This window comes from Oncorhynchus masou, unplaced genomic scaffold, assembly GCF_036934945.1.
Source record: "Oncorhynchus masou masou isolate Uvic2021 unplaced genomic scaffold, UVic_Omas_1.1 unplaced_scaffold_781, whole genome shotgun sequence".
In the NCBI taxonomy this organism is placed as follows: Eukaryota; Metazoa; Chordata; class Actinopteri; order Salmoniformes; family Salmonidae; genus Oncorhynchus; species Oncorhynchus masou.
The window spans coordinates 109614-124663 of NW_027014279.1; positions in this window are offsets into that span (position 1 = coordinate 109614).

The following is a 15050-nucleotide window of genomic DNA, read 5'->3' on the forward strand; positions in this document are numbered from 1 at the left end:
GCAAGAAGAAAGCCATTTCTTAAAGATATCCATAAAAAGTGTCGTTTAAAGTTTGCCACAAGCCACCTGGGAGACACACCAAACATGTGGAAGAAGGTGCTCTGGTCAGATGAAACCAAAATTGAACTTTTGGCAACAATGCAAAACGTTATGTTTGGCGTAAAAGCAACACAGCTCATCACCCTGAACACACTATACCCACTGTCAAACATGGTGGTGGCAGCATCATGGTTTGGGCCTGCTTTGCTTTAGCAGGGACAGGGAAGATGGTTAAAATTGATGGGAAGATGGATGGAGCCAAATACAGACCATTCTGGAAGAAAACCTGATGGAGTCTGCAAAAGACCTGAGACTGGGACAGAGATTTGTCTTCCAACAAGACAATGATCCAAAACATAAAGCAAAATCTACAATGGAATGGTTCAAAAATAAACATATCCATGGGGGTTCATTTACACTGGGGAGATGTAGTGCCTTTCCTCAGCCACAGTGGGTTATATCTCACAACTCAATGAAATGTCTTGTACAGACGTTTAGAAACAAAACATGTCAATTTGAAAAATAAGCCACAGCAGTTTTTTGAGCGAGAAATAAGGTGACTTTCGAGTAGTAAGACTGTATAAAAACAACATGTACCATTAATAAGAGGGGCTAGAAGAGTCTTATATGGTGAGCTACCGACGGCTAGGACAGGCAAGACCCATACTATTGTGGAGGACTTCATTCTTCCTGCTGCCGCGGATATGACAATGCTGGGAGAAAAGACCCCAAAAAACTATACAGACAATATCTTCATCAAACACTTTCACAACGCATCAGTGACATGGCAGGAGATGTTTTGAAACAATTACTGCTTCGCATACAAGCCAGTGATTTATGAGTTACAGCTGGATGAGTCAACAGAAGTGGCGGGCCTGGCACAGCTCCTGATATATGTCTGTTATGTTTATGGGGGGTCAATTAAGGAAGACATCCTCTTCTACAAACCACTGGAAACCAGGACAACAGGACATGAGAGGATATTTTTAAAGTACTGGACAGCTTTGTGACATCAAATGGACTTTGGTGGTCAAGATGTGTTGGTATCTGTACTGATGGTGTAAAAGCCATGACGGGGAGATGTAGTGGACTGGTAACGTGTGTAAGCTGTAGCTCCCTACAGGGAGACATAGTGGACTGGTAACGTGTGTTAGCTGTAGCTCCCTACAGGGAGACGTAGTGGACTGGTAACGTGTGTAAGCTGTAGCTCCCTACAGGGAGACGTAGTGGACTGGTAACGTGTGTAAGCTGTAGCTCCCTACAGGGAGACATAGTGGACTGGTAACGTGTGTAAGCTGTAGCTCCCTACAGGGAGACGTAGTGGACTGGTAACGTGTGTAAGCTGTAGCTCCCTACAGGGAGACGTAGTGGACTGGTAACGTGTGTAAGCTGTAGCTCCCTACAGGGAGACGTAGTGGACTGGTAACGTGTGTGAGCTGTAGCTCCCTACAGGGAGACGTAGTGGACTGGTAACGTGTGTGAGCTGTAGCTCCCTACAGGGAGACGTAGTGGACTGGTAACGTGTGTGAGCTGTAGCTCCCTACAGGGAGACGTAGTGGACTGTTAACGTGTGTAAGCTGTAGCTCCCTACAGGGAGACATAGTGGACTGGTAACGTGTGTAAGCTGTAGCTCCCTAAAGGGAGACATAGTGGACTGGTAACAGGGAGACATAGTGGACTGGTAGCTGTAGCTCCCTACAGGGGGACATAGTGGAGCTGTAGCTCCCTACAGGGAGACATAGTGGACTGGTAACGTGTGTGAGCTGTAGCTCCCTACAGGGAGACATAGTGGACTGGTAACGTGTGTTAGCTGTAGCTCCCTACAGGGAGACATAGTGGACTGGTAACGTGTGTAAGCTGTAGCTCCCTACAGGGAGACATAGTGGACTGGTAACGTGTGTATAAGCTGTAGCTCCCTACAGGGAGACATAGTGGACTGGTAACGTGTGTGTAAGCTGTAGCTCCCTACAGGGAGACATAGTGGACTGGTAACGTGTGTGAGCTGTAGCTCCCTACAGGGAGACATAGTGGACTGGTAACGTGTGAGCTGTAGCTCCCTACAGGGAGACATAGTGGACTGGTAACGTGTGTAAGCTGTAGCTCCCTACAGGGAGACATAGTGGACTGGTAACGTGTGTAAGCTGTAGCTCCCTAAAGGGAGACATAGTGGACTGGTAACGTGTGTAAGCAGTTGCAGTTGCTCCCGACTCCACTTGGGTTCACTGCAGCATCCACCGAGAGGCTCTTGCTGCCAAGGGAATGCCTGACAGCTTGAAAGATGTTTTGGGCACGATAGTGAAAATGGTTAACTTTGTTAAATCAAGGCCCCTGAACTCTGGTGTATTGTCTGCGTTATGCAATGATGGGGCAGCGACCATGTAACGCTTCTACAACATACAGAAGTGCGCTGGTTATCAAGGGGCAACGTACTGACGCGTTTTTGTTAAATTGAGAGACGAGCTTAAAGTTGTCTGACGTGTGTTTAATGACTACATATGATGACGTGTGTTTAATGACTAGATATGATGACGTGTGTTTAATGACTACATATGATGGCGTGTGTTTAATGACTAGATATGATGGCGTGTGTTTAATGACTAGATATGATATGACGTGTGTTTAATGACTAGATATGATGACGTGTGTTTAATGACTACATATGATGACGTGTGTTTAATGACTAGATATGATGACGTGTGTTTAATGACTACATATGATGGCGTGTGTTTAATGACTAGATATGATGGCGTGTGTTTAATGACTAGATATGATGGCGTGTGTTTAATGACTAGATATGATGGCGTGTGTTTAATGACTAGATATGATGACGTGTGTTTAATGACTAGATATGATGGCGTGTGTTTAATGACTACATATGATGACGTGTGTTTAATGACTAGATATGATGACGTGTGTTTAATGACTACATATGATGGCGTGTGTTTAATGACTACATATGATGGCGTGTGTTTAATGACTACATATGATGGCGTGTGTTTAATGACTAGATATGATGGCGTGTGTTTAATGACTACATATGATGGCGTGTGTTTAATGACTAGATATGATGACGTGTGTTTAATGACTACATATAATGGCGTGTGTTTAATGACTACATATGATGACGTGTGTTTAATGACTACATATGATGACGTGTGTTTAATGTCTACATATGATGACGTGTGTTTAATTCTCACACGACTGGCCTATCTGGGTGATGTTTTGTCTCGCCTGAATGATCTGAATCTAGGATTACAGGGACTCTCCTCAACTATATTCAATGTGTGGGACCAACTTGAGGCTATGATGAAGAAGTTGGAGCTCTTCTCTGTCGGCATTAACAAGGACAACACACAGGTCTTTCCATTTTATAATTTGTTGTGTGAAAATTAACTCAAGCTGACAGACCATGTCAAATGTGATATAGCGAAGCACCTGAGTGAGTTGGGTGCGTAATTGCAGGTACTTTGTCGTGGAAATGTCCTCTATTTACCAAATCATGAGAGCAAACCACACACAAGTCAGAGTTAGTTATCAAAGTCCATCTTTAATTATATGAGCTCCATCACAACCCTGTGACTCTCAGATCAATTCAGTGTCTATCAATGAATTCTCTGAGTTTTACACATTTCAACTGAGAACGTTTATAGCAGAGACACACACAGGATAAGACAGCATCGGCATAATTCATTGTTCAGCTTTGTCTCCTTTCTCAAACTCAGAACCATAAACCAATCCTCCATATCAACAGGCATATATCAAATCCATCCCATCTTGACAAGATCACAGAGACACATTGACTGGCACACAGACATTGTGGAGCCAAGAGATACACGCGTGTTTCTCTCTCCGGACCAAGCAACTTAGTCTTGACAGAGAACAGATAACTGCAATGCCACAGTATTATACAAAAACAACATTCTGATGAGAAGTAACTTACAAACATGATGAATATAAAACATCTTACCGATGTTACCAACTAATTCTGATTATTCCACAACAACTTTCCCGAAACGGTCGACACAAACAACTGTATTTGTTATCCCTTTCATGCCCTGCCTCCAGTTCCCTTACTGATATCTGGATTTTGTCACGAACCGGCTCAAAGCCCGTAACAAAGGGAGACAACGTGGAGATAAGGAGTAACAAAATATATATTTATTAACCAAAGCAACTAAGGAAAATATACAATGGTGTGTGTAATCAGTAATCAGTAGTGTAAGTGAGTGTTTTGCAGGCATGAATGTGATAATGCAGGGTGTTGAAAGGTGCCAATGCAAACAAACAAAAGGCCACCAAGAACCACAACACAATCTACAAAGGTGTCTGCATGGAGAGAGTCTCCTCCATGAATGTGGAAGAGGTCTATTTATCCTGGGACACACCTGGCCCAGGTGTTTCCCATGAAGCTGACGACCCTCCCCAACTCCGCCCACCGGCATCCTAATAAGGAAACAAGAACAAAGACAGAATACGGCAGACAGAGTGGGAGGGTCGTCACAATTTCAGCAAGCCGTTCTGTGAAAATGTAATTTAATCAGAAGCCACTGCCAGATTTCTCGATAGGGCTGCGCTCAGAGTATCCTGCCTTGGAAAATCACACTGTTAAGACACTGATGCCCTCTGCAACCACGTACCTATGTGAGAGTGGGTTCTCGGCCCTCACTAGCATGAAAACTAAATACAGCCTCAGACTGTGTGTGGAAAATGATTTAAGACAGACTCTTTTTTTTAATGTGTGGCAGGCTTACAATGATGTCAAAAACACTACATTTGTGAGTGTGCTGACCCTGGTGCTAGAGGGGAACAGCTGGAGGTTCAATGTCTGAATGGGATACAGGACTATAAGTTTGGGAACCACTGCACTAGTTGATTTAGCTGAGTCTGTTTGGACTCCGCTAAATCAATATTTACTTTCTACAATCCAAGTAAACAAATACAAGGTGAAGGGACGGAGTAGTGGTGCTTGGATAGACAGTCTATCATGGCAGTTCTGGTGCTTGGATAGACAGTCTATCATGGCAGCTCTGGAGCTCTGGTCTGAGAGAGTCTTTATCATGGCAGCTCTGGAGCTCTGGTCTGAGACGGTCTTTATCATGGCAGCTCTGGAGCTCTGGTCTGAGACGGTCTTTATCATGGCAGCTCTGGAGCTCTGGTCTGAGATGGTCTTTATCATGGCAGCTCTGGAGCTCTGGTCTGAGACAGTCTTTATCATGGCAGCTCTGGAGCTCTGGTCTGAGACGGTCTTTATCATGGCAGCTCTGGAGCTCTGGTCTGAGACAGTCTTTATCATGGCAGCTCTGGAGCTCTGGTCTGAGACGGTCTTTATCATGGCAGCTCTGGAGCTCTGGTCTGAGACGGTCTTTATCATGGCAGCTCTGGAGCTCTGGTCTGAGACGGTCTTTATCATGGCAGCTCTGGAGCTCTGGTCTGAGACGGTCTTTATCATGGCAGCTCTGTAGCTCTGGTCTGAGACGGTCTTTATCATGGCAGCTCTGGAGCTCTGGTCTGAGACGGTCTTTATCATGGCAGCTCTGGAGCTCTGGTCTGAGACGGTCTTTATCATGGCAGCTCTGGAGCTCTGGTCGAGACGGTCTTTATCATGACAGCTCTGGAGCTCTGGTCTGAGACGGTCTTTATCATGACAGTTCTGGAGCTCTGGTCTGAGACTGTCTTTATCATGGCAGCTCTGGAGCTCTGGTCGAGACGGTCTTTATCATGGCAGCTCTGGAGCTCTGGTCTGAGACGGTCTTTATCATGACAGTTCTGGATCTCTGGTCTGAGACGGTCTTTATCATGGCAGATCTGGAGCTCTGGTCTGAGACGGTCTTTATCATGGCAGATCTGGAGCTCTGGTCTGAGACGGTCTTTATCATGGCAGTTCTGGAGCTCTGGTCTGAGACAGTCTTTATCATGGCAGCTCTGGAGCTCTGGTCTGAGACGGTCTTTATCATGGCAGCTCTGGAGCTCTGGTCTGAGACGGTCTTTATCATGGCAGTTCTGGAGCACACACACACCTTTTAATGTCCCTCACTGTTTGTTTTTAGTCAACTTTGCACAACTCTCTTCATAGACGTTCAGACTAAACTTCACAATATTACATCAACATCAGATGAGATATGATGTCTGGACGTGAGCTCAAATGGATGTTTCAACACTGTGGATGAGAAAACCGTTTTGTACTTCTGGGGTCTGTTCCTCTGATACTGCACTCTCTACTGGAGAAGAGCATTCACTGAGATGCACTGTGCATATAGACACAGACAGAGACACAGACAGAGACACAGACAGAGACACAGACAGAGACACAGACAGAGACACAGACAGAGACACAGACAGAGACACAGACAGAGACACAGACAGAGACACAGACAGAGACACAGACAGACACAGACAGAGACACAGACAGAGACACACACACACACAGACACACACACAGACACACACACAGACAGACACACAGACACACACACACACAGACACACACCCAGCCACTGGACGAGTTAAGTGTACAGAGACGATCAGAGCTGGCAGCCCAAAGACAGCTGGTCACAGAAGAGCAAGGCTGTGTGTGTGTGTGTGTGTGTGTGTGTGTGTGTGTGTGTGTGTGTGTGTGTGTGTGTGTCAGTTCCTGGCGCATACAGTTGTTCAGCCAGAACCCTGCAGTACTTTCCCCTTGTCCTCTCCAACTCTGTGACGATGAGGAAAGTAGTAGTTTATATTCCTCGGTACGTGTGGTTTGTACCTCTCCTGTGTGTAGAACACTGACAGTGAGTGTGTGGCCTTCAGTACGTGTGGTTTGTACCCCTCCTGTGTGTAGAACACTGACAGTGAGTGTGTGGCCTTCAGTACGTGTGGTTTGTACCCCTCCTGTGTGTAGAACACTGACAGTGAGTGTGTGGCCTTCAGTACGTGTGGTTTGTACCCTCCTGTGTGTAGAACACTGACAGTGAGTGTGTGGCCTTCAGTACGTGTGGTTTGTACCCCTCCTGTGTGTAGAACACTGACAGTGAGTGTGTGGCCTTCAGTACGTGTGGTTTGTACCCCTCCTGTGTGTAGAACACTGACAGTGAGTGTGTGGCCTTCAGTACGTGTGGTTTGTACCCCTCCTGTGTGTAGAACACTGACAGTGAGTGTGTGGCCTTCAGTACGTGTGGTTTGTACCCCTCCTGTGTGTAGAACACTGACAGTGAGTGTGTGGCCTTCAGTACGTGTGGTTTGTACCCCTCCTGTGTGTAAAACACTGACAGTGAGTGTGTGGCCTTCAGTACGTGTGGTTTGTACCCCTCCTGTGTGTAGAACACTGACAGTGAGTGTGTGGCCTTCAGTACGTGTGGTTTGTACCCCTCCTGTGTGTAGAACACTGACAGTGAGTGTGTGGCCTTCAGTACGTGTGGTTTGTACCCCTCCTGTGTATAGAACACTGACAGGAGTGTGTGGCCTTCAGTACGTGTGGTTTGTACCCCTCCTGTGTGTAGAACACTGACAGTGAGTGTGTGGCCTTCAGTACGTGTGGTTTGTACCCCTCCTGTGTATAGAACACTGACAGTGAGTGTGTGGCCTTCAGTACGTGTGGTTTGTACCCCTCCTGTGTGTAGAACACTGACAGTGAGTGTGTGGCCTTCAGTACGTGTGGTTTGTACCCCTCCTGTGTATAGAACACTGACAGGGAGTGTGTGGCCTTCAGTACGTGTGGTTTGTACCCCTCCTGTGTGTAGAACACTGACAGTGAGTGTGTGGCCTACAGTACGTGTGGTTTGTACCCCTCCTGTGTGTAGAACACTGACAGTGAGTGTGTGGCCTTCAGTACGTGTGGTTTGTACCCCTCCTGTGTGTAGAACACTGACAGTGAGTGTGTGGCCTTCAGTACGTGTGGTTTGTACCCCTCCTGTGTGTAGAACACTGACAGTGAGTGTGTGGCCTTCAGTACGTGTGGTTTGTACCCCTCCTGTGTGTAGAACACTGACAGTGAGTGTGTGGCCTTCAGTACGTGTGGTTTGTACCCCTCCTGTGTGTAGAACACTGACAGTGAGTGTGTGGCCTTCAGTACGTGTGGTTTGTACCCTCCTGTGTGTAGAACACTGACAGTGAGTGTGTGGCCAGTAATGGAAACGTGTGGTTTGTTACCCCTCCTGTGTGTAGAACACTGACAGTGAGTGTGTGGCCTTCATTACGTGTGGTTTGTACCCCTCCTGTGTAGAACACTGACAGTGAGTGTGGCCTTCAGTACGTGTGGTTTGTACCCCTCCTGTGTGTAGAACACTGACAGTGAGTGTGTGGCCTTCAGTACGTGTGGTTTGTACCCCTCCTGTGTATAGAACACTGACAGTGAGTGTGTGTCCTTCAGTACGTGTGGTTTGTACCCCTCCTGTGTGTAGAACACTGACAGTGAGTGTGTGGCCTTCAGTACGTGTGGTTTGTACCCCTCCTGTGTGTAGAACACTGACAGTGAGTGTGTGGCCTTCAGTACGTGTGGTTTGTACCCCTCCTGTGTGTAGAACACTGACAGTGAGTGTGTGGCCTTCAGTACGTGTGGTTTGTACCCCTCCTGTGTATAGAACACTGACAGTGAGTGTGTGTCCTTCAGTACGTGTGGTTTGCCAGTCCTCCTGTGTATAGAACACTGACAGTGAGTGTGTGGCCTTCAGTACGTGTGGGTTTGTACCCCTCCTGTCTGTAGGAACACTGACAGTGAGTGTGTGGCCTTGTACGTGTGGTTTGTACCCCTCCTGTGTGTAGAACACTGACAGTGAGTGTGTGGCCTTCAGTACGTGTGGTTTGTACCCCTCCTATGTGTAGAACACTGACAGTGAGTGTGTGGCCTTCAGTACGTGTGGTTTGTACCCCTCCTGTGTGTAGAACACTGACAGTGAGTGTGTGGCCTTCAGTACGTGTGGTTTATACAAGGCCCTCCTGTGTATAGAACACTGACAGTGAGTGTGTGGCCTTCAGTACGTGTGGTTTGTACCCCTCCTGTGTGTAGAACACTGACAGTGAGTGTGTGGCCTTCAGTACGTGTGGTTTGTACCCCTCCTGTGTGTAGAACACTGACAGTGAGTGTGTGGCCTTCAGTACGTGTGGTTTGTACCCCTCCTGTGTGTAGAACACTGACAGTGAGTGTGTGGCCTTCAGTACGTGTGGTTTGTACCCCTCCTGTGTGTAGAACACTGACAGTGAGTGTGTGGCCTTCAGACGTGTGGTTTGTCCCCTCCTGTGTGTAGAACACTGACAGTGAGTGTGTGGCCTTCAGTACGTGTGGTTTGTACCCCTCCTGTGTGTAGAACACTGACAGTGAGTGTGTGGCCTTCAGTACGTGTGGTTTGTACCCCTCCTGTGTGTAGAACACTGACAGTGAGTGTGTGGCCTTCAGTACGTGTGGTTTGTACCCCTCCTGTGTGTAGAACACTGACAGTGAGTGTGTGGCCTTCAGTACGTGTGGTTTGTACCCCTCCTGTGTGTAGAACACTGACAGTGAGTGTGTGGCCTTCAGTACGTGTGGTTTGTAGTCCCCTCCTGTGTGTAGAACACTGACAGTGAGTGTGTGGCCTTCAGTACGTGTGGTTTGTACCCCTCCTGTGTGTAGAACACTGACAGTGAGTGTGTGGCCTTCAGTACGTGTGGTTTGTACCCCTCCTGTGTGTAGAACACTGACAGTGAGTGTGAAGTCAGTACGTGTGGTTTGTCCCCTCCTGTGTGTAGAACACTGACAGTGAGTGTGTGGCCTTCAGTAAGTCAGTGTGGTTTGTACCCCTCCTGTGTGTAGAACACTGACAGTGAGTGTGTGGCCTTCAGTACGTGTGGTTTGTACCCCTCCTGTGTGTAGAACACTGACAGTGAGTGTGTGGCCTTCAGTACGTGTGGTTTGTACCTCCTGTGTGTAGAACACTGACAGTGAGTGTGTGGCCTTCAGTACGTGTGGTTTGTACCCCTCCTGTGTGTAGAACACTGACAGTGAGTGTGTGGCCTTCAGTACGTGTGGTTTGTACCCCTCCTGTGTGTAGAACACTGACAGTGAGTGTGTGGCCTTCAGTACGTGTGGTTTGTACCCCTCCTGTGTGTAGAACACTGACAGTGAGTGTGTGGCCTTCAGTACGTGTGGTTTGTACCCCTCCTGTGTGTAGAACACTGACAGTGAGTGTGTGGCCTTCAGTACGTGTGGTTTGTACCCCTCCTGTGTGTAGAACACTGACAGTGAGTGTGTGGCCTTCAGTACGTGTGGTTTGTACCCCTCCTGTGTGTAGAACACTGACAGTGAGTGTGTGGCCTTCAGTACGTGTGGTTTGTACCCCTCCTGTGTGTAGAACACTGACAGTGAGTGTGTGGCCTTCAGTACGTGTGGTTTGTAGTCCCCTCCTGTGTGTAGAACACTGACAGTGAGTGTGTGGCCTTCAGTACGTGTGGTTTGTACCCCTCCTGTGTGTAGAACACTGACAGTGAGTGTGTGGCCTTCAGTACGTGTGGTTTGTACCCCTCCTGTGTGTAGAACACTGACAGTGAGTGTGTGGCCTTCAGTACGTGTGGTTTGTACCCCTCCTGTGTGTAGAACACTGACAGTGAGTGTGTGGCCTTCAGTACGTGTGGTTTGTCCCCTCCTGTGTGTAGAACACTGACAGTGAGTGTGTGGCCTTCAGTACGTGTGGTTTGTCCCCTCCTGTGTGTAGAACACTGACAGTGAGTGTGTGGCCTTCAACCCCACAGCTACCTTGATTCATTAGGCTCCTGAGATCTGCTGAGGAGGAACAGGACAAGGCGATGTTTCCACCATGCAATCAGTGATCTGAGGCTGTGTTCCAAATGGCCCCTATATTCCCTGTAGTGCACTACTTCTGATTAGGGCCCATAGGGCTCTTACTGACCCTTTAAAAATAATTTTAACAGGATGTGATGTCACAGTAATGGAAAAGTCTGCGATGTTATCTGGGCTTGCTGAACACACACACATACAAACACACACTCAGCTCTGCCATTACTGCTGATATTAACTGGGTCTATGCAGGCAGGATGACATCACCGTGGTTTGCCCTATGAAAACACTGGACAGACTGTTCCCAAAACAGCCAATAAAGAGATGTACAGAACCCCATGGGCCCTGGTCAAACGTAGTGCACTAAATAAGGAATAGGGTGCCATTCGGGAGGCCATTCAGTCCCCTTCTAGTGGGCCAGTGGTATGGGCCAGTCCCCTTCTATAGGGCTGAAGTCAGAGAGATGTGGGCCAGTCCCCTTCTATAGGGCTGAAGTCAGAGAGATGTGGGCCAGTCCCCTTCTATAGGGCTGAAGTCAGAGAGGTGTGGGCCAGTCCCCTTCTATAGGACCAAGGCTGAAGTCAGAGAGATGTGGGCCAGTCCCCTTCTATCAGACCAAGGCTGAAGTCAGAGAGGTGTGGGTCAGTCCCCTTCTATAGGACCAAGGCTGAAGTCAGAGAGGTGTGGGTCAGTCCCCTTCTATAGGACCAAGGCTGAAGTCAGAGAGGTGTGGGCCAGTCCCCTTCTATAGGACCAAGGCTGAAGTCAGAGAGGTGTGGGTCAGTCCCCTTCTATAGGACCAAGGCTGAAGTCAGAGAGGTGTGGGCCAGTCCCCTTCTATAGGACCAAGGCTGAAGTCAGAGAGGTGTGGGCCAGTCCCCTTCTATCGGACCAAGGCTGAAGTCAGAGAGGTGTGGGTCAGTCCCCTTCTATCGGACCAAGGCTGAAGTCAGAGAGGTGTGGGCCAGTCCCCTTCTATCGGACCAAGGCTGAAGTCAGAGAGGTGTGGGTCAGTCCCCTTCTATCGGACCAAGGCTGAAGTCAGAGAGGTGTGGGTCAGTCCCCTTCTATAGTGCTGAAGTCAGAGAGGTGTGGGCCAGTCCCCTTCTATCGGACCAAGGCTGAAGTCAGAGAGGTGTGGGTCAGTCCCCTTCTATCGGACCAAGGCTGAAGTCAGAGAGGTGTGGGCCAGTCCCCTTCTATAGGACCAAGGCTGAAGTCAGAGAGGTGTGGGCCAGTCCCCTTCTATCGGACCAAGGCTGAAGTCAGAGAGGTGTGGGCCAGTCCCCTTCTATCGGACCAAGGCTGAAGTCAGAGAGGTGTGGGCCAGTCCCCTTCTATAGGACCAAGGCTGAAGTCAGAGAGGTGTGGGCCAGTCCCCTTCTATAGGACCAAGGCTGAAGTCAGAGAGGTGTGGGCCAGTCCCCTTCTATCGGACCAAGGCTGAAGTCAGAGAGGTGTGGGTCAGTCCCCTTCTATCGGACCAAGGCTGAAGTCAGAGAGGTGTGGGTCAGTCCCCTTCTATAGGGCTGAAGTCAGAGAGGTATGGGTCAGTCCCCTTCTATAGGACCAAGGCTGAAGTCAGAGAGGTGTGGGCCAGTCCCCTTCTATAGGACCAAGGCTGAAGTCAGAGAGGTGTGGGCCAGTCCCCTTCTATAGGACCAAGGCTGAATTCAGAGAGGTGTGGGCCAGTCCCCTTCTATAGGACAAAGGCTGAAGTCAGAGAGGTGTGGGCCAGTCCCCTTCTATAGGACCAAGGCTGAAGTCAGAGAGGTGTGGGCCAGTCCCCTTCTATCGGACCAAGGCTGAAGTCAGAGAGGTGTGGGTCAGTCCCCTTCTATCGGACCAAGGCGGAAGTCAGAGAGGTGTGGGTCAGTCCCCTTCTATAGGGCTGAAGTCAGAGAGGTGTGGGCCAGTCCCCTTCTATCGGACCAAGGCTGAAGTCAGAGAGGTGTGGGTCAGTCCCCTTCTATCGGACCAAGGCTGAAGTCAGAGAGGTGTGGGCCAGTCCCCTTCTATAGGACCAAGGCTGAAGTCAGAGAGGTGTGGGCCAGTTCCCTTCTATAGGACCAAGGCTGAAGTCAGAGAGGTGTGGGTCAGTCCCCTTCTATAGGACCAAGGCTGAAGTCAGAGAGGTGTGGGCCAGTCCCCTTCTATAGGACCAAGGCTGAAGTCAGAGAGGTGTGGGTCAGTTTCTATCGGACCAAGGCTGAAGTCAGAGAGGTGTGGGCCAGTCCTTTTTCTATAGGACCAAGGCTGAAGTCAGAGAGGTGTGGGCCAGTCCCCTTCTATAGGGCTGAAGTCAGAGAGGTGTGGGCCAGTCCCCTTCTATAGGACCAAGGCTGAAGTCAGAGAGGTGTGGGCCAGTCCCCTTCTATAGGACCAAGGCTGAAGTCAGAGAGGTGTGGGTCAGTCCCCTTCTATCGGACCAAGGCTGAAGTCAGAGAGGTGTGGGTCAGTCCCCTTCTATCGGACCAAGGCTGAAGTCAGAGAGGTGTGGGTCAGTCCCCTTCTATAGGGCTGAAGTCAGAGAGGTGGTCAGTCCAGTCCCCTTCTATCGGACCAAGGCTGAAGTCAGAGAGGTGTGGGTCAGTCCCCTTCTATCGGACCAAGGCTGAAGTCAGAGAGGTGTGGGTCAGTCCCCTTCTATAGGACCAAGGCTGAAGTCAGAGAGGTGTGGGCCAGTCCCCTTCTATAGGACCAAGGCTGAAGTCAGAGAGGTGTGGGCCAGTCCCCTTCTATCGGACCAAGGCTGAAGTCAGAGAGGTGTGGGTCAGTCCCCTTCTATCGGACCAAGGCTGAAGTCAGAGGTGTGGGTCAGTCCCCTTCTATCGGACCAAGGCTGAAGTCAGAGAGGTGCGGGTCAGTCCCCTTCTATAGGACCAAGGCTGAAGTCAGAGGTGTGGGCCAGTCCCCTTCTATAGGACCAAGGCTGAAGTCAGAGAGGTGTGGGCCAGTCCCCTTCTATAGGACCAAGGCTGAAGTCAGAGAGGTGTGGGCCAGTCCCCTTCTATAGGACCAAGGCTGAAGTCAGAGAGGTGTGGGCCAGTCCCCTTCTATCAGACCAAGGCTGAAGTCAGAGAGGTGTGGGCCAGTCCCCTTCTATAGGACCAAGGCTGAAGTCAGAGAGATGTGGGTCAGTCCCCTTCTATAGGACCAAGGCTGAAGTCAGAGAGGTGTGGGCCAGTCCCCTTCTATAGGACCAAGGCTGAAGTCAGAGATGGGCCAGTCCCCTTCTATAGGACCAAGGCTGAAGTCAGAGAGGTGTGGGTCAGTCCCCTTCTATAGGACCAAGGCTGAAGTCAGAGAGATGTGGGCCAGTCCCCTTCTATAGGACCAAGGCTGAAGTCAGAGAGGTGTGGGCCAGTCCCCTTCTATAGGGCTGAAGTCAGAGAGGTGTGGGCCAGTCCCCTTCTATAGGACCAAGGCTGAAGTCAGAGAGGTGTGGGCCAGTCCCCTTCTATAGGACCAAGGCTGAAGTCAGAGAGGTGTGGGCCAGTCCTTCTATAGGACCAAGGCTGAAGTCAGAGAGGTGTGGGTCAGTCCCCTTCTATAGGACCAAGGCTGAAGTCAGAGAGATGTGGGCCAGTCCTTCTATAGGACCAAGGCTGAAGTCAGAGAGGTGTGGGCCAGTCCCCTTCTATAGGGCTGAAGTCAGAGAGTTGTGTAGTCCTTCTATAGGACCAAGGCTGAAGTCAGAGAGGTGTAGAGGGCTATAGTCCCCATTCTATAGGACCAAGGCTGAAGTCAGAGAGGTGTGGGCCAGTCCCCTTCTATAGGACCAAGGCTGAAGTCAGAGAGGTGTGGGTCAGTCCCCTTCTATAGGACCAAGGCTGAAGTCAGAGAGATGTGGGCCAGTCCTTCTATAGGACCAAGGCTGAAGTCAGAGAGGTGTGGGCCAGTCCCCATTCTATAGGGCTGAAGTCAGAGAGTTGTGGGCCAGTCCCCTTCTATAGGACCAAGGCTGAAGTCAGAGAGGTGTGGGCCAGTCCCCTTCTATAGGACCAAGGCTGAAGTCAGAGAGGTGTGGGTCATGGGTCAGTCCTCTTCTATAGGACCAAGGCTGAAGTCAGAGAGGTGTGGGTCAGTCCCCTTCTATAGGACCAAGGCTGAAGTCAGAGAGGTGTGGGCCAGTCATTCTATAGGGCTGAAGTCAGAGAGGTGTGGGTCAGTCCCCTTCTATAGGACCAAGGCTGAAGTCAGAGAGTTGTGGATTAGTCCTCTTCTATAGGACCAAGGCTGAAGTCAGAGAGGTGTGGGTCAGTCC